The sequence below is a fragment of the Coffea arabica genome, chromosome 3c (assembly GCF_036785885.1).
Source record: "Coffea arabica cultivar ET-39 chromosome 3c, Coffea Arabica ET-39 HiFi, whole genome shotgun sequence".
NCBI lineage: Eukaryota > Viridiplantae > Streptophyta > Magnoliopsida > Gentianales > Rubiaceae > Coffea > Coffea arabica.
The window spans coordinates 27997214-28024739 of NC_092314.1; the positions used below are offsets into that span (position 1 = coordinate 27997214).

The 27526-nt window shown below is 37.9% G+C and overlaps 2 long non-coding RNA genes across 2 annotated transcripts; both read left to right on the forward strand.

Annotated features, from left to right (window-relative positions):
* The first annotated feature begins 4894 nt into the window (after positions 1–4894).
* LOC113733728 (uncharacterized) lies at positions 4895–8030 on the forward strand. Its single transcript, XR_003459127.2, has 3 exons — positions 4895–5204; positions 7200–7257; positions 7811–8030. It is a non-coding gene; the product is annotated as an uncharacterized lncRNA (long non-coding RNA).
* Positions 8031–12662: 4632 nt separating this feature from the next.
* On the forward strand, positions 12663–26507 carry LOC140037678 (uncharacterized). Its single transcript, XR_011841654.1, has 3 exons — positions 12663–13033; positions 25677–25734; positions 26288–26507. It is a non-coding gene; the product is annotated as an uncharacterized lncRNA (long non-coding RNA).
* The last annotated feature ends 1019 nt before the right edge of the window (positions 26508–27526 follow it).

Here is a 27526-nt window from a genome sequence, read left to right on the forward strand (position 1 = left end):
AGGGATGGATACACTTCAAATTTTAAACATTAAACGTTATCATTCATCTCAAATTTAGAAAATTTTAAGACCAAAATAATGAATAAATTTTAAAAATAAATTGAATTTCTTGATTATTGGTGTTTTCTATTATGTGCCCTTAGGGCGTGAGATAAACAGACAAAATACAAGGGGTGGATACACTTCAAATTTTAAACATTAAACGTTATCATTCATCTCAAATTTAGAAAATTTTAATGAAAAAATTTTAAACTTTTTTCGAATAATTAGCACCTTGATCCATCTCTTGTCAATTGCCCTAAAGATATAGAATAGAATAACCCTTGATTATGATTCCATTATCTACGTGAAAATGAATACTACATTCCATACATATTGAAGCAAAAAGATAGAGATGGCAATTTGTTCGAAGTTTTGATAGGTTATTCATGCTCAAGTGACTTTGGGTTGGATGGATATTTTAATTTTGAGATTGAGTTTGAAATGAGATTAATCTCATTTTATGCATGTCAATGGATCTGATCTTATCCAGATCTAACTCAGATCTAATGTACTTAGATAGGGTTTGAATTTAATTTCTCAAATCCAAATTTCACCAAGACCTAGACCCTGTAAAAGAATTATGGGTATGAATATGGTCTAATTTTCTATGATTCATATTCAAATTCAAACCTATATCAGACCCTACTCAGATCCATGTATGTATAATTAAATTAATATGTATATCACTGGGAATGCTCTGCATTTGCCTCTTAAGAGCTGAAGTCGCCAAAGTCTTGCTGCAAAAGGAGGTGGCGAAGATGGGCTATTAATGGTTTCTGAGGAGGTAGGTCTGTTTCTTGAAGAGATCATTTGGGGTTGGCTGGTTTTGCAGGATGATGGCTCTAAGGTGATAGAGGAAGTTTTAAAGTTTACGAGGTGTGTCAGAGAGAGGAGGCTTGAGGAGGTCGACTGGGCTGGGTTGATTTGGTTTATGGTGGAAAGAGAGTTGTCAAAAGGGCAGGATTTGGTCAATTGTTATTATGGTTCTCATATGCAAATTTTGTTGAAGATGTTGAGAACTTTATTGGCGAGGAAGCACATTTGCTAGATGTGCTTGTTGACAATGTTTTGGGCGAGGAATCAAATTTGCTAGAATGTTTTGGGCGAGGAACCACATTTTTTTTTTTTTTTGCATTTATATTTTATAGTACATTTGCTTGTTATTTTCTTGTCTTCAATCACGAATTTCCTTCGAAAGAATCTCAATCAACTAGGAGTGATGCGGGCATCCATGCGAACACCAAGGATGTGGTGATACCTACCGGACCAATTACTAGAGCTCGTGCCAAGCGAATGAAGGAGCAATTGAATATCTTGGTACGCGTGGTACGAGAAGCTAAGGAAGGAAGTTCGGTCTTTGAAGATGGTTCGGGGTACGTGATTCTACTCCAACTAGAGGACCAAGTCCCTTGACACAAGGCATTTCAAGTTACAAGATGCACCAAGCTTCGCAAGTTTCAAGTTAATCAGTTTTTTCGTTTTCAATTAGTAGAATAAAGCAAGTGGCTTAAGTGTTGTGGTCCTTGCCATTTTTAGTCATTATTTACCTTATTTTAGTTATTAGTTTTTGGCCATATTTAGTTAGTAGATTCAGCCATGATGGGCCATAGTTGGGCCGATTTCTAGTTTCCAAGCTTCATTAGGATTTGAGTTGTAAGAATCTATAAATAAGCTGCAAACCTATAACACCAAGCAGATTTTGATTCATTAATAAAATTGAGAGAATTCTCTTGGCTTCTTGCAAGCACTCCTTGAACATCTTAGATAGTTTTCTAAGAAGTCCAACTTGGCTTATCAAACAAGAAACGCACTTGTTTGTGGCGCCATCCTATCAAAATTTCTTGGTTCGCTAATTCGTTAAGTCGCGGGTTGACATCGTATCAAGAGTGTTCGCAATTTAGAGGATTAGATTGGGTCGAATGGGATTCCGCCAACCAAACCTGGAAAATTCTCTATCAAGATCGTGGGTTTCGCGAGGATGAATTTCACCGTCACGGAGGAATTCGCATCAAGGAGTCTGCAAATATGGTTCATTTTGGGTTGAGATGAATTGGAGATTTTCAAGTAATGGTGGAATAGTTTTTGTGTATTTTGATGAATATTTAACTAAAGATATGCACTATTAGTCTCTCAAATTTCTGATCAAGTTGATTTTTCATTTTTTCCCTTTAAAAATTGGACATGTCATGTGAGCCCAGTAAGTTCTGGCTAAAATCTGCTTGGAAAAGTGAAAAGGGATCAAAGGTAATCACTTTGTTTGCTAGGGACTAAAACTGATCATTTTGATTCTGAGAGACTAAATTTTCATATTAATAATATGTGAGGGACGATTGGTGCAATTCTCTCTTAGAAAATACAGCGGAAGGTCTATGTTTGGACTTACATTTTTAGACCCATAAAAATTTGGGTATGGGTTTAAGTCCAACTAAATTTAATGGGTCTGGATTTGGATCAAAAGGATCCAATTCAAACCCTACCCATTGACATGCTTAATTCTATTTATACCTATTAATTGATGAAAACTTTTGGAAAATACTTGGGTACTTATTGGGACCCAAAGATCTCACCAAAAATTTATCCTATCAATTGTTGTATATTTTTTTAATGATTCAAGTGAATCATTTTTATTCTTCTAGCTAAATCCTGCAGTTTTTCCTTGTAATTATGCTTAAAACCCCTATCTAGTTTCCTGAACTCTTTTTCCCCTTAGAGAATTTTTCCCTTTTTTAGTAAAAATTCTGTCGCCAAAAAAAATGTCGAAAGAAACTTTTTGGTTTGAAATGGAAACTCAATGATTGCACAGTTAGGCTGAAGAAGGCCTAAAAGGGGTTGGTGAGGGCTCTTTTAGGCCTGTAAATATTGTTTGCAATGGTATTTTTAAGAGTTTTTATAAAAAAATATATACTGTAATGATTCGATGTATATAAGATAAAAAAGTAATTATAAAATGTGTTCATGGAAAACGTAAAATTTTTTTTTTGTGAAAAATCGCAATCCAAACAAGGTTTATGATGGCTCATAATTTGCGGTCTTATTAAAAATACTTTGTCCAATTTTGGTAGTTTTATGATGGCTCGTAGTTTCAAACGCCATTTCCTTATACTCATAAATACAAGTCCTTTTAAGTTTTTATAAGACTTATTTTTTCCTCAACTAAAATTTAGCAACATTGGAATTCAAAAATTCAAAAAATATATACATAGAAAATAAATAAAAGAAAATTTAAGGGAAAAAAGAATTCTGGAAAATATAAATTCACAAGAAGACTAAAAGAAATTTAATAAATAAAAAATATTAAATCATATAAACTAAAAAAAGAATTAAAGGAAAAAAAATACAGGAAATGGACTTGGGTATTGGGCGGGATCAATCTAAACCATCCCAAAGTGATCCTATCCAACTTAGTTCCAAAATACATATGGGTAAGATTGGGTCTAAACCCATATTACTCGATTCCATTTCAAATCTAAACAAATCCCGCCCATATTGCCACCTCTACAAAAGAATAAAAAAAAGCAAAAAAATCAATAGCCTACCAATGACCCTATTTACCCCTCTCCTGCTCACCAACCAACTAGAAACAACCAAGTTCACAGGTATGGTTCCTTTTTTTTCTTTTTTTTGGGTGTCAAAATACAATCTCCTCTACTTGAGGCAGCAATTTCAAGAATTGCATTTGTTGACTAAGGCTATTAACCCCTAATTTATTCCATTGCCTTTATGGTTTCTTTTTTTGCTTCTTTCAGTCAAACCAAGATCCCAACATGAAAAGTGGAAAGAATTTATAAACAAGTAAAGGAAATATATAGGCAAAATGGAGATATGGGAATTGTGAGAACCCGAAAATTATTTTAAATTTTCTCTTATTTTTGGAAAATTAATTTATATTTCCTTTTAATTTTACTTTACTTACTTATTTGCTTGCCTTAATTTTTCAGATATTTTTATAAGTGAGTCAAGTTTTTAAACTATTTTTCTTGTATAAGTTAGTGCAGGATAAGTTCGTAGTGCATTATGGAAGTAGGACCCACTAGTAAGGTGTGTGCGATAAATTTTTAAAGATTAAGAGGAGTTTTGTGTAAAGGAATATTATTTTATAAGGTGTTAAGGGATAATTAGAAGTTGGTTAGATATTTTAGCATTAGGAAGACAAAGAGATGAGGATTAACCTTGGAAGGCCATTTGTCACCAAAGCCTTGGAGCTTTGACTTTGACTACAACCATTCTTTGTGAAGATCTCAAAATTTCATTAATTTTTGAAAATTAAAATCAAAATATTATTTAAATGTTGAAATTATTAAATAATATGTATTTATATTTAATAATGTGTATTTATATTATTAATGATGTTTTCACTTATAAAAATATTATATTTTAATTTACATGAATTTTAAAAAAAAAAATTTATTTGACGGTTCGCGTTCGACTAAGCATTAGGGTAAATTTTTGCGCACTGACGCGCGATGTAGCCCTTAGTTGAAATGTAGGATATGTAGAGGTTATAAAAATGTACAACTAAGCTGAGGATGTGTTAAATGGGGAATTCCTACCAGTAGATAAAATTCTCGCGCATAAACGCGATTCAATTCAAAATTTTCCCACCATTATTAGCATGCCCAAAAGTCAATTAGACTACTCCCTAGACTACCCCAATTTTCCTCCCATCTTGTCACCAGCTACCACCCTTTTCTTACCCCTCTAAACTTCCGCTCCTCTGCTGCAAGAAGAAGCAGAAACCGCTGCCTTCCAAGCTCCAACAGCCTCTCATCTTTAGCCACTCACACCCAGTCTTCAAGCTTCCATTTTCAGCTTCCACCTCCACTTCTTGCTGTTGTCCAGATCGAGCAAGAGGAAGGAGAGGATCGTTGTTGCTGCTGCTACTCTCGCTGCTCCTGCCGCTGCTACTACTGCTGGGTTGTTCGGACCAGGGTGAAGGAGAAAAACCAGCTTCCTATTTCTTCCTTCCACCAACCACAGAACCATCTCAAGCTCACCAAACAGAACCCCAGCCCTCTTCATCTTCAGTCGCTGCTGTGCTGCTGCGGTGACTGGCCAGACCGAGAGGGAAACAGAGAGCAAGAGAGCCGGCTGATCCTCTGTGGTTCTAGGAGCAACTTGAGGAACTAGACAATACATTTAGCTAGTAAACAACCCACTTGAAGGTAACAAACTCCAGCTTAGCACCTTAGCCAAAAATTTCAGATTTTGCAGCTTGTGGTTCTTGAAATGTTAACTTGCGTTGGTAAAACTTGTTGGGTTGCTGAACCTCTAAGCTAATGATTGATGAAGCTAGAGGTGTTTTATGTGTTTATATGTGTGTTTTGTGATGATGGTTTTATTGTTGAATTAGTGCTTAAGGAAGTAGATTAAAGGTGCATTATTGCTAGAAACTTCATTGAGCTCTTGAAGCAAAAAGTTCCGATTCTGTCCCTGCCAAGACCAACCTTTTTCATGCAAAATTCTGAGGTTTTAACGGCTTGTATTTGATGTTTATGTGTTTTTGGATTTGTGTGTAAAGTTTCATTAAAAGATATTGAGGTTTGGTTGACCAAAGGTGATGAATTCCAAAACCAGCAAAATCTGGAAATTTTTCTCGTATGGCTCAGGCAGCCATTTTGTTTCGATCATAACTCTGCCCTCCGACGTTGAAATTGAGTGCCGTTAGCGCCATTAGAAACTAGACTCTTCCAGCTTTCCAACGGTGCAAAATTCACGTCCTGGTTCCACCTGAGTGAACCGTGGCAGTCTTTTAAAGTCACCTGTCCTGCTCCACTGGTTCACTGGAAGCCAGGATATGAGCTGCGCTTTGTTGCCAGATTTTGAGCTAGTTATGAGTAGAATTTTAAAACGATTTCTTCTGAAAAAATTGTATCCCTATGAGTGTAGTTTCCAACGCTACCAACCATGCTCAAATCTAAGTTGAATTGAATGAGATGTGACCAAAAAACGAAAACTGCTCTGCTGTTGAACCAAACTGTCCAAATTTTCCCAGTTTGTGTTCGAGTTTTTGATCTGATTCTTGACAAGAAATTGAGCTTCATGGATTGTGTAAATGTTAAGCTGAATGTATATGGTCATTTGAGCGAAAATGCACCACTTTCGTAGTTGAAATGATGTTGAGGAATTGAAGGAAAAAGGAAGGTATATGCTGTACAAAGATTCTGGAAATTTTTCAGATTTTAGTTGAATTTGACAAATTTTTGAACTACTTGGGCTGTATACATGTTAACCTATATGGGTAGTATTGTTTGGGTGAAAATGTAGCTTTTGGGTAGTTGAAAAATTTTGGATAAATTGAAGGGGAAATGGACTACTTGCTACCGAATGCACCTGAAATTTTTCCAGCTTTGAATGATAATTGTGAACTGTTTTCACGATAACTTGAGCTCAAATGATTTGTGTATTAATTAAGGGGTTTGTATAGCTCAATTTGGGACAAAAATCTAGTAGAGGTTACGTCCAAAAAGTGGACCAAAATCTTATTCTTCAAGAAGATACCAAAACAGAATTTTTGTTTGAAATTAGAAATGGTTTGATGTTTGGATTTTATTGTGGGTAAATGTGGACCAAAGTTGTCCCGAAAATGTTTTCTAGCATTAACCGTTGTTACTAGGTCCATTTTGAGTTGATAACCTTGAATTTTACTAGACCAAATGCCCTATTTTGAGGAATTTGTCAAATCTGGAAATTTTCCTAAAAACTCAAGTTTTTGCCTTCATGAAAAACATTGGACTGAGTTGGTCGTGGAATTTGGCAAACTTAAGGAGTTTCTATTTTATAGAAATTCTAACGACTAGTTTTACTTGGTTTATATGATTGCCTCTTAAAGGAATTTCCCAAGATATGTTTGGGAAAAATTTGAGGGGAAAATTCCTCTAAATTGTTTAAATGTGATTTTTCTCAACTTGTGACACCAAATTGGTGTTAAATGGCTTATATGATTCTAGAATTTGGATGTTGGAATATTTGACGAATTTAGCAAGTGTTTGGGTTTTAAAGAAACCTCAAAATTTAATTTCACTCGATTTGTGGATTTCACTTTGAGAAAATGATTAATACTAGTTTGGGATTTTGAGTGAAATTAAATGCTAGTTGACTCGAGTTAAATTCGCCAACTCAAAAGTGGAAATTTATGTGAATTATTTGTATGATTCTAGGAGTTGGTGAAGAGCACAATCTCGATCAAAGATTGGAATTCTAGACACTTCACTTGAGGTGAGTGTCTCTTGCATGAATCGTGTTTAACTGCTAGTTGAACTACTTGTTAAAAGTACTTGCTAGAGATATCATGAAATGTTACATGCTATGTGATTGCGTGAAATATCACAAGTACAAGTGTTGCAATGTCGATTGGAGCGTGGTCTCGTCGACTAAATAAACCAAACGGATGCACGTACCACGCTCTATTGGAGTGGGAGGTACCTCTCTGCCGTCTTGGTAAAAGTGCTTGCAAAATTCGTGTTGGAGTCGGGCCCGAAAATAAGGGAGAAGACGTTGCTAGGAGATGTGTAGATTAGGGAAAATGTTTACATGGAGTTTAGGTAGTGAAAGTTGACGGAGTGTCAACTACTATAAATTTTCTGATCAAGTGCGTGGACTTTGGCTCCTGAGAGCCCCGTATCCTTTTCTTGTCATGTTATTTCGCTTTCTTAAATTGTTAAATGCTTACTTGTCTATTTGTACTTGTTAAATTGCCTTATGTGAATTGCATGTTTCGAGGCACCACTGAGCTATTGGCTCATCCCTTCCAAATTGTTTTCCTTGACAGGTTCTGAAACGCATGAAGTCTTGGACAACTAGAACAGAAATGTTATATTTTGAATGCCCACTTTTGTAATTGTATTTTTGGAAACGTTAGTATCTTTTGGATGATTTTTGTGTTTTTGGGAAAATGTGAATCTTGTGGTGCTTCTGTGCCCTGGATTAGGAACTTTAAATTGTAAATTAAGTTGAATTTAAGTATACTAAGCTCGACGTTTTCGTTGGTACCTGGAATTGTGTTTTGGGCTGTATAAGTTGAATTGTATGAATTATTTAAGTACGTGACTTGCTCGAGAAGTAAGGTTTATTCTCGATTTATATTTGGTGAAATTAGTTACTAGAGTGCGTGAGTCCTAGCGAGAGCTAGGCAGGCGACCCGCCAACCCTTTGGTTCGCCTTAGGGAGAAGTGGGGCCGCCACAGGTGGTATCAGAGTTTTAGGCTCCAAATCTCTGTAGTGTATCCTAGGCTTTAAAACTTAGGCTGCCGGACTGTGGTGTTAAGTGATTATTGGATAGAATATTGGGGACTAGAGTTTCCTCTATTATACGAAAAGAAAAGAATTGGGTGAGGTGATTTGAAAAGTAGTAGGTGAAATTCTTGAACAATAATACTAGTCGATATTTATCGGAACAAGTGTGACTAAGATAAACCCTAGAATTCGAGGTATCCTTTAAGGTTTTAATTTTATATATATATGGGTGTGAAATTGGGGAATGCTTCTTAGATTGACGATTTAAGTAAGAAATCCTGTGAACCATCTACGAGGTATAATGTGGATTGAGTCGATTTGCACTTGGAAATGGCCAGTCCCAGTGTGAATTGACTTGGTTCCTATTTGACTCCTAAGTTAGTTAGTGTATCTATTCTTTGAGTTTGAACTCGAAGCTTGAGGCTTTAATTGAGAAACCTATGGATCTTTTGTGAGCCAAACCCTCAGTTGGTCCTCGTCCTTGCTTATGCATGATATAATTACTTGTTTATTCACTATTTTCTGTGCTTATTTGGATTCGTAAGTGTAACATGACTTTGTATGTCTCTTTTGAAGATGGAATGCCCTTTTGTAGTGCACTTGTGTACCTCCTTTGTTATAAATTTATGAAATATGATCTTTGACTGCATTCAAAACTTCTATTTTATTAATAAATCGCCCTACGCTATTTTAAGTTCTGGTCCTCTATAAGAATTAAAGATGGTAGGAAGAGAGATTAGTAGCTTTCTATTGCCCAATTGGAGGAAGTTGCTCAAATCCTGGTAGGACATGATAGGAGCTAGGCGAGAATAGAGTTTAAGTTATGATAGAGGGATATGGACTTTAATTTCAAATAACCCTAGTAGGAGTTTTTCTTAAAAAGAGTATTTGGCTATGACCCTCTTCTAATGGTGATTAATACGTAAACACGAATTAAGAAAAGAGTGGGACGTGGTTCTCTAAGTTAACTAGGAGTGACGCTTTTGGGTTCCTGGTCAGTGTTGGGATGGAAGTATAAGGTTGTCAATAACTAGAGATTGAGAGTTGTATTGCTACTACAAGGCCCTAAGAGAGTAATTTCTGACTGTAGTCGGGAAGGCAGGGTTTTGAAGAGATTAGGATAATTCCTCTAATTGAAGATTGCTGAGAGATCTATTGGAATGTGAGGAGCAGGATTTTTCCCCTATCACGTTTTGGAGACGGATGTACAAGTGGGAATTAGATACGAACATGGGATCTTAGAAAAAGCATACGCATTAGCGTTTTAATCCGAGTGTAAATGATAGTAATGACAATTAAGGGTAAATACCAGAGTAGGAGTAGTGTTCTAGCACCTTTCTATGTCACCCTACCTGTGCTTAGATTACTTGTCTATCCGAGTAAAGAGTAGCTAAGGTCAACTTTCGGAGGTCAGTAAAACGAGGACATGGCGAGTTTGGGAGAGATGCTTAGAGAAATAGAGGCTCTTCAAGAGAAAGTGGAATTTCAGATGAAACTAATGGAATATTGGGAAGGACGATGGAAACAAGAGTTCGTGAAGAAGCTTGAATTGGATAAAAAGTACGTGGACATACAGAAGAAATACTATGAGGCGTTAGAGTTAATATATGACAAGTCCGAGGAAGTGTGTCCTCCTATCCCGATTGCGTCTCAAGGAGTGGTTAACAACCAAGGAAACGGGGGTGAAGGAAGCTCCAATGGTTCAAAAAGGAAGCGCAAGGGAAGTGACGGGGATTTAGTACCAATTTCCCTTTTGATTATTGTAAGAAACCAAACCACTCTGCCGACAACTGTTGGAAAAAGAACTATAAGTGCTTTAGTAGTAGAAGTTCTAAGCATTTGGTGTCTAGCTGCCCACACAAAGTAGAGAGGGTTGTGAAGGATCCTTGATATCTCATTTGAACCTCCTGTACACTTTGGTATTCTTGTAGGAACTTTGGTACTTAATCTATGACTCTTAGATTTAGTATCTGGTGTTAAGGTGAATTGGTCGAGTTAAGTGCTTAGTACGACTCGTCCCTGGGGAAAACTTAAGCAATGCTTCGTATATATTTTGTGATCGGTCCCGTGGACAGGTTTTAATCTATTATGGATATTCAAACTTCTAAGTTTTACATCTAATTCCTTTGGTCCGACCTGGACCCATTACCTAATCATTTGAATTAAATGGAAATTTTTTTTTTTATTTTTTTTTACTTGTACTCCACCAACACTACGTATAATTCCAAATACTTGTTGTCCCTTTTTCCACAAGTAGATATATTCCTAATAACAGCGTTAATTTCAGAAGCAAAATTTTGTGGGGTTTAAGTGCATCCTTTTGACCAAATATTTACATGACCAACATTAAACATCTGCTAAATGTTGAGTCCATTTACAAATGTTGACGCTTTAGGACTAAAACCTAAATTTCGATAACTGCACGTTTAATTTTTTCCATCTCGACTCACCTTCGAACTAAAGAGAAAGAAAAACTTTCCCTTCCTTTTGACATATTTAGTACAAAACAGTTTTATTGGAAATTTGTAAACTCGATTGGTCAATTGTAAATTTGGACCACATTTTCTTACAAGTGTATTTAGTGTCAAAGGTCAATTTAATTATGATAATAATGTAAGAAGGCTTTTCCTCAACCAAATGAGATTTATAGTTAATAAGAATTTGAGGAAGGATTATTGTTAAAACCTCTTTCTTGTGTACGTCTCCCCTCCATATATATGTATATAAATCTACTCTTACTAGCTCAGTCTCAAATTGCAGAATTACTCTTCTTAAATTACTAGGGGAAAAAGGAAGTTTGAATTAATGATTTTGGTAAAAACATGGATTTTTGGGTCATGAAGAAAAGTCTGTACCTTTAACTCTGTTTGAAAAATTTAAAGTATATTTTTCCCCTGAAAATATCCGTTATGCACGAAAGCCTCAATTATCTTTCTCGAATCGTGACTGATGCATTTGGGATGAAATTCTCATTAGCCGTTTTTAGAGACAAAGAAACAAGGCTTGTACAAAGTTGCTTCTTCAGAAAATCGAGTGCTAATGAATGATTTCTTTGACCATTTTGAGTCCAGAGGGTTAGTAAGTCTTATTGGAAATATACCACTCTACTTTGGTTTGGAATTTATGACGGAATTTTAGTGCATGGAATTATGGGCTTGGGAAGCCTAAAATGAATTCTGGTGTATTTCAAGTACTTGGGCACAATAATGTCAGCTCCGTTATAAGACGTATTTTGGCTTAGGTTGAAAAAAAAAAAGTTGACTTGAGGATCCTTTAAGATTCTTAAACCAATTAGTGAAGTAGTTTACCAGTTGAGCTTGCCTTTAAGTAGGGCTAGGAGTCTTAACGTTATCCTTGTGTCTCCGCTAAGAATATCACCCAGAATTTAGTCGTATGCTTTAACCAGAAGAGATAAAGGAGAGAAAAGATTCCAGAACCAACCATTATACCGTAGATTGAGGTTCTAAAACGAGTTGGAAAAGTGGCTTATTAAGTCGGATTTACCTTCAAGTATGGACAAGGTCCATAACATCTTCCATATATCTATGCTTAAGAAATATCATCTCGATCCAAGTCATGTTATTTATTTAGATGAGATTGAAGTGGACGAATCCCTATAATATGAAAGCATTCGATTAAGGTTTTGGATTGTGAAATTAAAGAATTGAGGAATAAGAAGATTGCTTTAGTTAAGGTCTTGTGGAGAAATCACGATGTCGAGGAGGCAACTTGGGAGGTAGAGAAAGACATGAAGGACCAATACCCAGAGTTATTCACTTGAACAGGTAAGAATTTTGAGGACAAAATTCTTTTAAGGGGGGAAGGATGTGAGGATCTCAAAATTTCATTAATTTTTGAAAATTAAAATCAAAATATTATTTAAATGTTGAAATTATTAAATAATATGTATTTATATTTAATAATGTGTATTTATATTATTAATGATGTTTTCACTTATAAAAATATTATATTTTAATTTACATGAATTTAAAAAAAAAAATTTATTTGACGGTTCGCGTTCGACTAAGCATTAGGGTAAATTTTTGCGGACTGACGCGCGATGTAGCCCTAAGTTGAAATGTAGGATATGTAGAGGTTATAAAAATGTACAACTAAGCTGAGGATGTGTTAAATGGAGAATTCCTACCAGTAGATAAAATTCTCGCGCATAAACGCGATTCAATTCAAAATTTTCCCACCATTATTACCATGCCCAAAAGTCAATTAGACTACTCCCTAGACTACCCCAATTTTCCTCCCATCTTGTCACCAGCTACCACCCTTTTCTTACCCCTCTAAACTTCCGCTCCTCTGCTGCAAGAAGAAGCAGAAACCGCTGCCTTCCAAGCTCCAACAGCCTCTCATCTTTAGCCACTCACACCTAGTCTTCAAGCTTCCATTTTCAGCTTCCACCTCCACTTCTTGCTGCTGTCCAGATCGAGCAAGAGGAAGGAGAGGATCGTTGTTGCTGCTGCTACTCTCGCTGCTCCTGCCGCTGCTACTACTGCTGGGTTGTTCGGACCAGGGTGAAGGAGAAAAACCAGCTTCCTATTTCTTCCTTCCACCAACCACAGAACCATCTCAAGCTCACCAAACAGAACCCCAGCCCTCTTCATCTTCAGTCGCTGCTGTGCTGTTGCGGTGACTGGCCAGACCGAGAGGGAAACAGAGAGCAAGAGAGCCGGCTGATCCTCTGTGGATCTAGGAGCAACTTGAGGAACTAGACAATACATTTAGCTAGTAAACAACCCACTTGAAGGTAACAAACTCCAGCTTAGCACCTTAGCCAAAAATTTCAGATTTTGCAGCTTGTGGTTCTTGAAATGTTAACTTGCGTTGGTAAAACTTGTTGGGTTGCTGAACCTCTAAGCTTGTGAGGACTCGCAAATTTCTTGTATTTTTCTCAAAAATACCCTTTTATTTGAAAATTATTATTTGTCAAAGCCCACTACCCAATTATTTCACAATAAGTGTAAGTAAACCTAGAGAATAGGGTTTTACGCTTCGGTTTTAAGTTTGGAGCAAAATTAGGGTTTTCGCGATTTTTCGCCGGATGAATTTTCGGTACAGAGTAAGGATTAAATTTGAGGATTAAAAGTGACTTTTAAGTGAGAAATAATATGTGATTGGTAGCAATGATATAAGGTTAGTGAGTGGGAAGTAAAAACCCTAGTACGTGAGTTTTTAAGAAAAACGGCGCGAACCGGCGGGTCCCGCGCACTACTGATTGAACGCACCACTTGACCACCACTTTCTTACCCTACAAGTTCATTGATACTTGAGCAAAATATCTTCTTATATTACAGCTAAGGCTGACCAAAACTAGTGGCTAGAAAAGAAGGAAAAGAAAGAGAAAAAAAAGAAAGGTGGTGGTGGCGACAAGTGTCGCCACCTAAGAGCATCTTGACCAAGACACTTTGGCTTCTTACTTAACCAATTTTTTCACCTTTCCTCTCCATATTTCTGCTGCTGGCCGAACCAAAGAGTGTGAGAAAGTGAGAGCAAGAAAAAAAACATTCCATCTTCTTGATTTGCTACAACTAAGTGAGGAATTCCAATTCCAAACCGATTAAAGTGGAGGTTGTGAGTTGGGAAGCTTGAGGAACCAAGAAATTTCAAAGGGAGTGAACTATCACTCATCCAAGTCTTGCTTTAGAGGTACAAATCTGGTCATGATCCTTGTTGCTTAAATTTTGGGTTTAAGATGATTTTTAGCTTAAGTTTTGGCTTAATTTCATGATTATGCAAGTGGTTGTTATGAATTTTGGGATGAATAAGCAAGCTAGGGTTTCATAGCTCTCTGTCTAAACTTGTTGTATGATTGTAAATGTTGTAATTAAGGTTATATAAGGTTGTTTGGTGGTGATTAGAACCAGAAAATTGAGAAAATTCCACTAGAAACTGAAAAATTCAGAATTCTGGAAAATTGTTCTTCTATTCTGTCCGGTTTTGTAGCCCTATGTTAGAGGCCGAATTGGCCTTAGGTAAAAGAAGGAAAGTTGTAGAGAATGGTATTTTATAGGTGCCTACAAAATTTCAGCTCAATCGGAGCAACGTAGGACATGAAAAGTCCAAAATACCCTTACTGTTTTAAGTATTTCCCAAGCAGTCCGTGTGATCAGTTAAGTCCAGTTTATCACGTTTTTCGACTAGGATCCATTCTGATTTAGCTTTTTGCCAAAGCATGAAAGTTGTATTATTCTGAATTAGCTTTCAAATGCCTCTAAGAACACCTGATTCGGACTTGTGTACTCTGAGATATGTCCATTACAGTGTTCTGCGTTTAAACAGCCGACGAATTGGTTTCTGGTTTGGTAATTTGAGAATTTGACTAATTTATATTAGGAACTGCACTAAGTGACCTTCTAGAATGTTGTAGCTCTGTGTCTTAGCTTCGAAACGGCATAGGTTTCGTCTCAATCCGATAAGCGTAGCTTCGGATATGTTATTTCCGCATTCGTACGTCAAATCTGTCTTGTGCTAAGTTGAATTTCTGCACTTGTGATTGTTGTAATTCTTATTCTTATGATATTGTGAGCCTATGGAACGGCTCTTGACTTGAATTGCTTATGTGTGATGTTGGGTTGTGGTTGAGGAAAAATAATGAAGCCAAAATGGCTGGAAAATTAGGTAAACACAAAGGGCGTGCTGCCCAAATTTTCGCTCGAGGGCTAGGTTTCTATTTGAACTTGTATACTTTTGTTTGGCCAATACCATGACCGGTTTTCCATTTTAAAACATGATTGTTCATCCTGGGGTTCAAACAACCCTCTTCTTACTTGAAAGTCATCTTTACACGTTTTACTCCTAATTAGTCGGGTTTCTTTGTTTCCCTTAAATGTTTTGCTCGATAAACTGTAATATGTTCTCTTGTTCAACCTTAGGTTTCATTGGTGACTAAGGGTAATATCCGGAAGGATATTTTGCACGTTATTTTGTATATCTAGGTGAGTGTTCCTTATTTGACTTTATGACTTGTTGTTATCATTTGCTAATGTGTTAATTGCTTTTAATGATTTCCAAAACGAGCTTTCTAGGCGAGTGTGTACTTTATCGCACTCGACCTAAATAACTGTGCAATTTTCAAGGATTTAATGATTGAAATGTTACTTGCGCATGAATGTAAGCCTTTTGGGCTGAACTGGCCATTGCCCCTTGTTACCGGTCGTCTCGAGCCAGAAGCGGACTCGGTCGGGCGATTAGGGACTTGGGTGAATGTTTGGTATACTTGAGTATTACCCTGTAGGTTGGTGGAGACTGGCCAACGGCCAGGACGGGGGTGAATGAATGAACGAACGAACGAACGAACGAATGAGGGTTTATTGATAAATGAAAAATGCATTTTCAAATGATTGGAGGAATAAGGGGAAATGTCAGGAGAACGAATGAATGAATGAACGAATTGCTCCTTGTGAGCCGTATCCTTTTAATGAATGTTACTATTGCTTTCCATTGTAAATGTTTCTTGAATTATTGATACTCCATGTTTAATGTATTGAATTGATTGTTTGATTGTTTGATTATCTGTTTGGAACCTCACTGAGCTTTTAGCTCACCCCTTTAGTTTTGTTTTCCTTAGCAGGGGACGGCGAGCAGGATGAGAGCATAGACTAGCCTAGTCTAGGTCTTTTGTTTCTTTTGTAATGGTTCTCGCCCTAGTGCTTGGCACGGGCTGGACGTATGAAGGATTGAGAACCCTTGTATATTTGATGTTTATATTCTCTTTTGGGTTGGCAATGTATATAAGTTCCGCTTTAAGTTTGGATCAATGCCCTATTTATTCTTGTGATTTATTTCAATTTTTAATTGAGGACTGTAGCGAACGACTGAGTCCCGGCGAGAGCTGGGCAGGCGGCCCGCCGAACCCTCTGGTACGCCTTAGGGGGAGGTGGGGTCGTTACAAAGCTAATGATTGATGAAGCTAGAGGTGTTTTATGTGTTTATATGTGTGTTTTGTGATGATGGTTTTATTGTTGAATTAGTGCTTAAGGAAGTAGATTAAAGGTGCATTATTGCTAGAAACTTCATTGAGCCCTTAAAGCAAAAAGTTCCGATTCTGTCCCAGCCAAGACCAACCTTTTTCATGCAAAATTCTGAGGTTTTAACGGCTTGTATTTGATGTTTATGTGTTTTTGGATTTGTGTGTAAAGTTTCATTGAAAGATATTGAGGTTTGGTTGACCAAAGGTGATGAATTCCAAAACCAGCAAAATCTGGAAATTTTTCTCGTATGGCTCAGGCAGCCATTTTGTTTCGATCATAACTCTGCCCTCCGACGTTGAAATTGAGTGCCGTTAGCGCCATTAGAAACTAGACTCTTCCAGCTTTCCAACGGTTCAAAATTCACGTCCTGGTTCCACCTGAGTGAACCGTGGCAGTCTTTTAAAGTCACCTGTCCTGCTCCACTGGTTCACTGGAAGCCAGGATATGAGCTGCGCTTTGTTGCCAGATTTCGAGCTAGTTATGAGTAGAATTTTAAAACGATTTCTTCTGAAAAAATTGTATCCCTATGAGTGTAGTTTCCAACGCTACCAACCATGCTCAAATCTAAGTTGAATTGAATGAGATGTGACCAAAAAACGAAAACTGCTCTGCTGTTGAACCAAACTGTCCAAATTTTCCCAGTTTGTGTTCGAGTTTTTGATCTGATTCTTGACAAGAAATTGAGCTTCATGGATTGTGTAAATGTTAAGCTGAATGTATATGGTCATTTGAGCGAAAATGCACCACTTTCGTAGTTGAAATGATGTTGAGGAATTGAAGGAAAAAGGAAGGTATATGCTGTACAAAGATTCTGGAAATTTTTCAGATTTTAGTTGAATTTTGGGGGTCAATTTTGACAAATTTTTGAACTACTTGGGCAGTATATGTGAGAACCCGTAATTTTCATTTTCTAAGTTTTATTATTTTTTTCATGACTTGTTTTCTGCATTTTCGTGATTAGAAAATTTTTCTAGATAAATTTAAGGAGCAGATATAATTTTTAGATGATTTTTCTAGTATCGAATAGATTTTGAGAAATTAAGAGCAGATACCGGACGTGGGACCCACTAGTGCGAAAAGTCCGGAAAAATTCGGCCAGCTAGATTAAGTTTTGAATACTGGAATTAATTTATCGGGTGTTAAGAGATAAGTAGAGAGTGCCAAGTGGATTGATATAAGGGAGACAAGGTAGGTGAGCATTTAATTAAAGGTGACAAGTGTCACCATTTGATTGGGCTACCTTAAGACTTTCTTACCATTGACTTAAATAACCAAAAATGACCCAAAAATCATCAAAATTCCTCCAAGGGTGGCCGACTCTCTTGAAGCTCAAAGGAAAGAAAACTCTTCACAATTTTGGTCTCCAATCTTGCTCAATCTCTCAAATCAACCGATTAATCTTCCAATTGTTCCATAAAACTCCTCCACTTAGTGATTTTGAGGTGATTGGTGAAGTTATTTGGAAAGTTAAGGTGGTCCATAGCTCTCTCTCTCTTGTTTTAAAGGTAAGTTGTGAAGAACCACCCTCCTTCCTTAATTGATGCTCAAATCATGCTTAGTGGAAGTAGAAGATGCAAGTTTATGGATTAATTCTTGATTTGTGGTTCAATTGATGACTTTTTATTATTTTTGGGGAATTTTCTGTTTTAATTCAAGCATGATGGTGTGGCTATCTACGATGTATGGAAATGATCTATAATGACTTAAGGAGGTGGGAAAAGTGATTAATTGCAACCAATTTCTGTTTTGGAAGCAAAATTGGAAAATCTAGGGTTCTTAAGGGTACATTCTGTCTGAATTTTTAGGTGCTAGATAGAGGCCGAATTGGTCTTAGCTCAAAACATGAAAGTTGTAGGGAATGACATTTTAAAGGTGCCTACAAAATTTCAGGTCAATCGGACTTGTGTGGAGTGAGATAAGTCGAAAATACTATTGCTGTTCTGTTTTACCCGAAATTGGGATTTGCGACTGTAATGGGTTGTTTTGACTGCTATTGCTTCCGAATTGAGTGTTGAGGCCTTCTGATGAAATTTATCCCTATTTCGTAGCTTTCATTTGGTTTTGGAATTTCTAGATTTGGACATGTAGAGCCTGAGTTATGATATTTCCGCTAGAACGCGTTTTGGTGAATCTGTTTTACGTTGTTGATGAAGTATCTTGTATTTTTAACCTGTTTGCACTCAAATCTGGGTTGAGTGACCTTCGGTGATGTTATAGCCCTGTCTTTTAGCTTTGAGATGGTGGGTCTTGCACCCTCATCCGATACTCGTAGTGGAATTTGTGCTATTACCGCAAAATGACGTCAAAACTGTATTTTTCCGGGCCAATGCTAGTTACATTTACGAAATTTCTGGTTTCCTCTATTGTTTGTAAATGTTTATGGAACCTTATTGGGGTCATGTTTGGCCTTGGTTTATGACTCGTTATCGAGTCTCATTGTATTTGTTTGCATGTTTTTAGGGTGTGACGGTGGTGCACAACGTTCTTTTGACTAAAGTGCTTGAAACTACATTGTGCTAGCTTGGTGAGTGTACTACTCACTTGTGTGCTATTATATGGCTTTGCTACTTGAACTTGGTGCTTTGAATGTTAATTACTTGAAGTGAAAGTGTACTTTATCACTCTCACTTGTTGTTTCTCATGTTATTGGAAAGTTATTGGAATGCCATATGAAATGTTATATGAAATGTTACATGAAATGAAATACATGACTTGATGTCGTTTGGACGAGTCTCCACGACTTCAAATATTATCCATGAGCTCAATCTCCATTGGTTATTGATTAAATCGAGTCGGCGAGGGCTTGGTCGTGTTAATTAATGTACCTTGGGGCAACGTTATATGGAATCTTGTAGTATGAGAGACTCTTGATTCTGGTTTACTCGAGTAATATCACATTGCAAGTGTTTGGATTTCGGGCCCGGTTGAGGAATGTTAGGAGGAAGGGAATGGAAGTTAAGAGGAGTCTACGGTCGGTTACCTTTCAGACATTGACGGAGAGTCAATGAGACCTGATCAAGAATTCAAATGAGGAAAAGGGCTCTTGAGAGCCACCCGTATCCTTTTATCGTCATTATTAATGTGTGGCTTTATTTATTTTGGTAAATTGGACTGTTAAGCTTGATGTATCCATGAACTTGGTTGCTTGAGTTGTATTCTCACTGGGCAATTAGCTCACCCCGTTCCTTTTGTTTTCCTTACAGGAATATGACACTTTTGGAATGAATTTTGATAAATGGTTGCCGAATGAACTAGATGAATGACTCTTTTGTATTGTATATAAAATGGGACCCTAAATGTATCATTAGGGCCGTTTTCACTTTTGTTTTGGCAAGCCATATATGTAGTGACTTTTGTATCACTTTTAAATGTCATTTTAGTTTGTAAAGGCTAAATGTTATGTGGTATATGTAATTCGATGTTTGGTTGGGTTCGGACGAGTCGGTTACTATTCATGGCCGAATCCGGATTTTGTTTCTTTTATTTTGTGTTATTTTGCCCTTTTGCCTTATTTGCGCGCGTTATAAGTTCCGGAACGTGATAGATCGCTCTATACTGCACCGTTAGTCCTGGCGAGAGCTGGGCAGGCAGTCCGCTAACCTCTTTGGTTCGCCTTAGGGGAAGGTGGGGCTGTCACAGGTGGTATCAGAGCCACTTCGCGTGGTCTCTGCGCGGAGTGAGCCTAGGGCCAAGTGGTGTTATGGTCCTGATTTCATGGAGATGTCTAAGTGCTCGTTTGAGCGTAAGTTATGAATGGGGCATGTTATAAGTGTAAAAATCTTTATTATGCAACTTGAGGAAGATAGATATATATGTCAGGTAGGAATCTATAATATGGATGATTTACGCTTGGGACCGGCCGGCTCGAGTTGTGAATTATCCTAAATGGGATTCTTGCGCCCGGATACGAAAGAGACGAGAGTCTAGGTTAGAAAGAATGGGGCGAACTAGAAATTGCGATTCTATGGATGACTTTATATGTACTTGACTGACTGTTCTGTATACATGTTGATACTGTTATGTGTTCTCTGTATATGTGTTATGTGTTTAAATGCTCGACGAGGGAGTGGAGTAGTTAATTGTTCTTGTTTACTTGTTCCTGTTTCGGGCTGCGAAAAGGAGGGGTTAGGTGCCCATTGCCCATTAACAGTATATTTATTTTGTGACCTAGATCGACTTAGATTGTATGGACGGCACACGTAGTGGACGGGGCCGTGGGCGCGGGAATAGGCAACCTACGCCAGACCGGGGTACTGGAGAAACCTCCTCTGGACCCCATCCTGAACCGAGAGTTGACCCTAATGTACAGATAGCTGCCGCTATGCAGCAAATGACAAACCTGTTGGCACAAGTGGTGCAGCAACAAGGCCAGAATCCAAACCCTAATCCTGGAAACCCTGGCAATCATGTTGAGAGCGAAGACAGAGCTCTGGAATGATTTCAAAAGTTTGCCCCACCCAAGTTCATCGGGGGACCTGATCCGGATGTTGCCGAAAGGTGGCTCGAAAAGATGGTCGATATTTTTGCCGCCCTGCACTATACCGAAGAACGGCAGGTGACTTTTGCCGTTTTCCAGCTGGAAGAGGCGGCCCGCTCCTGGTGGAATGTCATTCGGCAAAAATGGGAGAGGGAACAAACGCCCAGGACTTGGGTAAATTTTATGAGGGAGTTTAACGCGAAATTCTTCCCTCCTCTGGTTCAGGAAAGGAAGGAAGATGAGTTCATCCGACTCCGCCAAGGAGCTCAATCGGTGGCGGAATACGAGAGCCAGTTCACCCGCCTGTCCAAATTTGCGCCTGAGTTGATTGTGACGGAGCAACGGCGAATTAGGCGTTTTATCCAGGGCCTAAACGTGGAGATTCAGAAGGACCTCGCAGTGGCTCAAATCAATGCTTTTAGCGAGGCCGTTGAGAAGGCCCAACGGGTAGAGAGTGCCAGATTGCAAGTAAGAAATTTCCAGGCGAAAAAGCGAGAATTTCCTGGAAATAATTCGGGGCAGGGGAATGAGAGTACCCCTTCCAAGTTTGGGCGAGGAATTGGGGAAGAAAGGGTACCGGGAGTATCACGAGAGAGCCCGTCACGAGGCAGCCAGTTGGGGAGAGGCCAGAGAGGAGGCTCGGCTTCTGCAGCACGCGGACCTTGCGGGTATTGCGGAAAGTCGAATCATTCTGAAGACAATTGCTGGAAGAAAGGAGGCAAATGTCTGCGTTGTGGAAGCGCAGACCACAAGCTTGCTACCTGCCTACTTATGACGCAAGAAGGAAGGGGAGCTCAAACTATGTCAAAGACCAACACGGGACCGGATAAGGGGAATGGGACGAAACCTAAGGTCGCAGCTCGAGTGTATTCACTGGAGCCACAACAGGTCCCCGATTCTCCTGAGATTGAGAAAGGTACGATTGCGGTATTTCTGCGGAAATATTAGTAGATCCCGGTGATACTCATCCATTTGTTAGTCCCAATTCTGATGGACGAAATAGATATCACGCCTACCTGAAAGTAGTAATCCTTTGGGGAAAAATCATCGTTTGAGTCTTGGTATGGTTTGTAAGGATCGCAGGGTTTGGGTAGGAGAGAGAATAGTGTTCGTGAAGAAAAAAAAAATCATGGGATAGAAAAGGCTACCTGGGAGGTGGAAAAAAAACAATACCCTGAGCTATTTGTGAACCAAGGTGAGAAATTTCGAGGACGAAATTCTTTTAAGGGGGAGAGAGTGTGAGAACCCGTAATTTTCATTTTCTAAGTTTTATTATTTTTTTCATGACTTGTTTTCTGCATTTTCGTGATTAGAAAATTTTTCTAGATAAATTTAAGGAGCAGATATAATTTTTAGATGATTTTTCTAGTATCGAATAGATTTTGAGAAATTAAGAGCAGATACCGGACGTGGGACCCACTAGTGCGAAAAGTCCGGAAAAATTCGGCCAGCTAGATTAAGTTTTGAATACTGGAATTAATTTATCGGGTGTTAAGAGATAAGTAGAGAGTGCCAAGTGGATTGATATAAGGGAGACAAGGTAGGTGAGCATTTAATTAAAGGTGACAAGTGTCACCATTTGATTGGGCTACCTTAAGACTTTCTTACCATTGACTTAAATAACCAAAAATGACCCAAAAATCATCAAAATTCCTCCAAGGGTGGCCGACTCTCTTGAAGCTCAAAGGAAAGAAAACTCTTCACAATTTTGGTCTCCAATCTTGCTCAATCTCTCAAATCAACCGATTAATCTTCCAATTGTTCCATAAAACTCCTCCACTTAGTGATTTTGAGGTGATTGGTGAAGTTATTTGGAAAGTTAAGGTGGTCCATAGCTCTCTCTCTCTTGTTTTAAAGGTAAGTTGTGAAGAACCACCCTCCTTCCTTAATTGATGCTCAAATCATGCTTAGTGGAAGTAGAAGATGCAAGTTTATGGATTAATTCTTGATTTGTGGTTGAATTGATGACTTTTTATTATTTTTGGGGAATTTTCTGTTTTAATTCAAGCATGATGGTGTGGCTATCTACGATGTATGGAAATGATCTATAATGACTTAAGGAGGTGGGAAAAGTGATTAATTGCAACCAATTTCTGTTTTGGAAGCAAAATTGGAAAATCTAGGGTTCTTAAGGGTACATTCTGTCTGAATTTTTAGGTGCTAGATAGAGGCCGAATTGGTCTTAGCTCAAAACATGAAAGTTGTAGGGAATGACATTTTAAAGGTGCCTACAAAATTTCAGGTCAATCGGACTTGTGTGGAGTGAGATAAGTCGAAAATACTATTGCTGTTCTGTTTTACCCGAAATTGGGATTTGCGACTGTAATGGGTTGTTTTGATTGGTATTGCTTCCGAATTGAGTGTTGAGGCCTTCTGATGAAATTTATCCCTATTTCTTAGCTTTCATTTGGTTTTGGAATTTCTGGATTTGGACATGTAGAGCCTGAGTTATGATATTTCCGCTAGAACGCGTTTTGGTGAATCTGTTTTACGTTGTTGATGAAGTATCTTGAATTTTTAACCTGTTTGCACTCAAATCTGGGTTGAGTGACCTTCGGTGATGTTGTAGCCCTGTCTTTTAGCTTCGAGATGGTGGGTCTTACACCCTCATCCGATACTCGTAGTGGAATTTGTGCTATTACCGCAAAATGACGTCAAAACTGTATTTTTCCGGGCCAATGCTAGTTACATTTACGAAATTTCTGGTTTCCTCTATTGTTTGTAAATGTTTATGGAACCTTATTGGGGTCATGTTTGGCCTTGGTTTATGACTCGTTATCGAGTCTCATTGTATTTGTTTGCATGTTTTTAGGGCGTGACGGTGGTGCACAACGTTCTTTTGACTAAAGTGCTTGAAACTACATTGTGCTAGCTTGGTGAGTGTACTACTCACTTGTGTGCTATTATATGGCTTTGCTACTTGAACTTGGTGCTTTGAATGTTAATTACTTGAAGTGAAAGTGTACTTTATCACTCTCACTTGTTGTTTCTCATGTTATTGGAAAGTTATTGGAATGCCATATGAAATGTTTTATGAAATGTTATATGAAATGTTACATGAAATGAAATACATGACTTGATGTCGTTTGGACGAGTCTCCACGACTTCAAATATTATCCATGAGCTCAATCCCCATTGGTTATTGATTAAATCGAGCCGGCGAGGGCTTGGTCGTGTTAATTAATGTACCTTGGGGCAACGTTATATGGAATCTTGTAGTATGAGAGACTCTTGATTCCGGTTTACTCGAGTAATACCACATTGCAAGTGTTTGGATTTCGGGTCCGGTTGAGGAATGTTAGGAGGAAGGGAATGGAAGTTAAGAGGAGTCTACGGTTGGTTACCTTTCAGACATTGACGGAGAGTCGATGAGACCTGATCAAGAATTCAAATGAGGAAAAGGGCTCTTGAGAGCCACCCGTATCCTTTTATCCTCATTATTAATGTGTGGCTTTATTTATTTTGGTAAATTGGACTGTTAAGCTTGATGTATCCATGAACTTGGTTGCTTGAGTTGTATTCTCACTGGGCAATTAGCTCACCCCGTTCCTTTTGTTTTCCTTACAGGAATATGACACTTTTGGAATGAATTTTGATAAATGGTTGCCGAATGAACTAGATGAATGACTCTTTTGTATTGTATATAAAATGGGACCCTAAATGTATCATTAGGGCCGTTTTCACTTTTGTTTTGGCAAGCCATATATGTAGTGACTTTTGTATCACTTTTACATGTCATTTTGGTTTGTAAAGGCTAAATGTTATGTGGTATATGTAATTCGATGTTTGGTTGGGTTCGGACGAGTCGGTTACTATTCATGGCCGAATCCGGATTTTGTTTCTTTTATTTTGGGTTATTTTGCCCTTTTGCCTTATTTGCGCGCGTTATAAGTTCCGGAACGTGATAGATCGCTCTATATTGCACCGTTAGTCCTGGCGAGAGCTGGGCAGGCAGTCCGCTAACCTCTTTGGTTGGCCTTAGGGGAAGGTGGGGCTGTCACAGTATACATGTTAACCTATATGGGTAGTATTGTTTGGGTGAAAATGTAGCTTTTGGGTAGTTGAAAAATTTTGGATAAATTGAAGGGGAAATGGACTACTTGCTACCGAATGCACCTGAAATTTTTCCAGCTTTGAATGATAATTGTGAACTGTTTTCACGATAACTTGAGCTCAAATGATTTGTGTATTAATTAAGGGGTTTGTATAGCTCAATTTGGGACAAAAATCTAGTAGAGGTTACGTCCAAAAAGTGGACCAAAATCTTATTCTTCAAGAAGATACCAAAACAGAATTTTTGTTTGAAATTAGAAATGGTTTGATGTTTGGATTTTATTGTGGGTAAATGTGGACCAAAGTTGTCCCGAAAATGTTTTCTAGCATTAACCGTTGTTACTAGGTCCATTTTGAGTTGATAACCTTGAATTTTACTAGACCAAATGCCCTATTTTGAGGAATTTGTCAAATCTGGAAATTTTCCTAAAAACTCAAGTTTTTGCCTTCATGAAAAACATTGGACTGAGTTGGTCGTGGAATTTGGCAAACTTAAGGAGTTTCTATTTTATAGAAATTCTAACGACTAGTTTTACTTGGTTTATATGATTGCCTCTTAAAGGAATTTCCCAAGATATGTTTGGGAAAAATTTGAGGGGAAAATTCCTCTAAATTGTTTAAATGTGATTTTTCTCAACTTGTGACACCAAATTGGTGTTAAATGGCTTATATGATTCTAGAATTTGGATGTTGGAATATTTGACGAATTTAGCAAGTGTTTGGGTTTTAAAGAAACCTCAAAATTTAATTTCACTCGATTTGTGGATTTCACTTTGAGAAAATGATTAATACTAGTTTGGGATTTTGAGTGAAATTAAATGCTAGTTGACTCGAGTTAAATTCGCCAACTCAAAAGTGGAAATTTATGTGAATTATTTGTATGATTCTAGGAGTTGGTGAAGAGCACAATCTCGATCAAAGATTGGAATTCTAGACACTTCACTTGAGGTGAGTGTCTCTTGCATGAATCGTGTTTAACTGCTAGTTGAACTACTTGTTAAAAGTACTTGCTAGAGATATCATGAAATGTTACATGCTATGTGATTGCGTGAAATATCACAAGTACAAGTGTTGCAATGTCGATTGGAGCGTGGTCTCGTCGACTAAATAAACCAAACGGATGCACGTACCACGCTCTATTGGAGTGGGAGGTACCTCTCTGCCGTCTTGGTAAAAGTGCTTGCAAAATTCGTGTTGGAGTCGGGCCCGAAAATAAGGGAGAAGACGTTGCTAGGAGATGTGTAGATTAGGGAAAATGTCTACATGGAGTTTAGGTAGTGAAAGTTGACGGAGTGTCAACTACTATAAATTTTCTGATCAAGTGCGTGGACTTTGGCTCCTGAGAGCCCCGTATCCTTTTCTTGTCATGTTATTTCGCTTTATTAAATTGTTAAATGCTTACATGTCTATTTGTACTTGTTAAATTGCCTTATGTGAATTGCATGTTTCGAGGCACCACTGAGCTATTGGCTCATCCCTTCCAAATTGTTTTCCTTGACAGGTTCTGAAACGCATGAAGTCTTGGACAACTAGAACAGAAATGTTATATTTTGAATGCCCACTTTTGTAATTGTATTTTTGGAAACGTTAGTATCTTTTGGATGATTTTTGTGTTTTTGGGAAAATGTGAATCTTGTGGTGCTTCTGTGCCCTGGATTAGGAACTTTAAATTGTAAATTAAGTTGAATTTAAGTATACTAAGCTCGACGTTTTCGTTGGTACCTGGAATTGTGTTTTGGGCTGTATAAGTTGAATTGTATGAATTATTTAAGTACGTGACTTGCTCGAGAAGTAAGGTTTATTCTCGATTTATATTTGGTGAAATTAGTTACTAGAGTGCGTGAGTCCTAGCGAGAGCTAGGCAGGCGACCCGCCAACCCTTTGGTTCGCCTTAGGGAGAAGTGGGGCCGCCACATTCTTAGCCTTTAATAAAACAAAATTTGACCCAAAAATCCTTCATTTTTCTTTTCCTTTGGCCGGCCACTTTGATAGAGAAAAGAGAGGAAAAACTTCAACTTCCAACTTCCAACTTCCAATCTTGCTTGAATCCTTGAGTTTTCACCTTAATCTTGCAAACTACTACATAAAAGGTGACCTTTAGGAAGGATTAAGGACTTTGGTGGAGAGATTTGGGAGAAAGAAGCTCTTGGTTTTCATTTCTTCATAGAGTTTCAAGGTAACTACATCAAGAAACCATCTTTTCTTTTATGACTTGCATATGAGTGGATTTAAGGCTTGATTTTAGTAGTTTTCATGGAAAATTTCATGGTTTGTGTGGTGGTTGGAAAATTTCAGCTTTGAGTGAGAAATTTCAGCTTTGATATGATGATTTATGATCTAGTAGCTTTGCCATGTGAATTTTCTAGCTTTTATATGTTATTTTGGCTTGATTATAGAAAATTTCAGCTAGTAGTTGTAAATTTCAGCTTAGGGTTACAAATTTCCAGCTTTATTGTGGTTGATTTTGAGCTAGATAATTGGCTAATTTGGATGGTTTTGTGGCCTTAAACAAGTGTACTTTATAGCCTATAACTTGTGGTTGTGATTGAGGTTGGATTGCTATGTATATATATAGGTGTTGAGTTTGGAAGGAAAAGTTAAGGAAAATAAGGGGTGGTGCTGCTGAAATTTTTGTTACTTTCTTTCTTGTGTTGTGAGTGACGTTAGAAGGGTGATTTTGGGTTGGTGTGGACTTAGATTACTTATGTTTGCTTGATTCCACCTTGGTAGTGACATATGA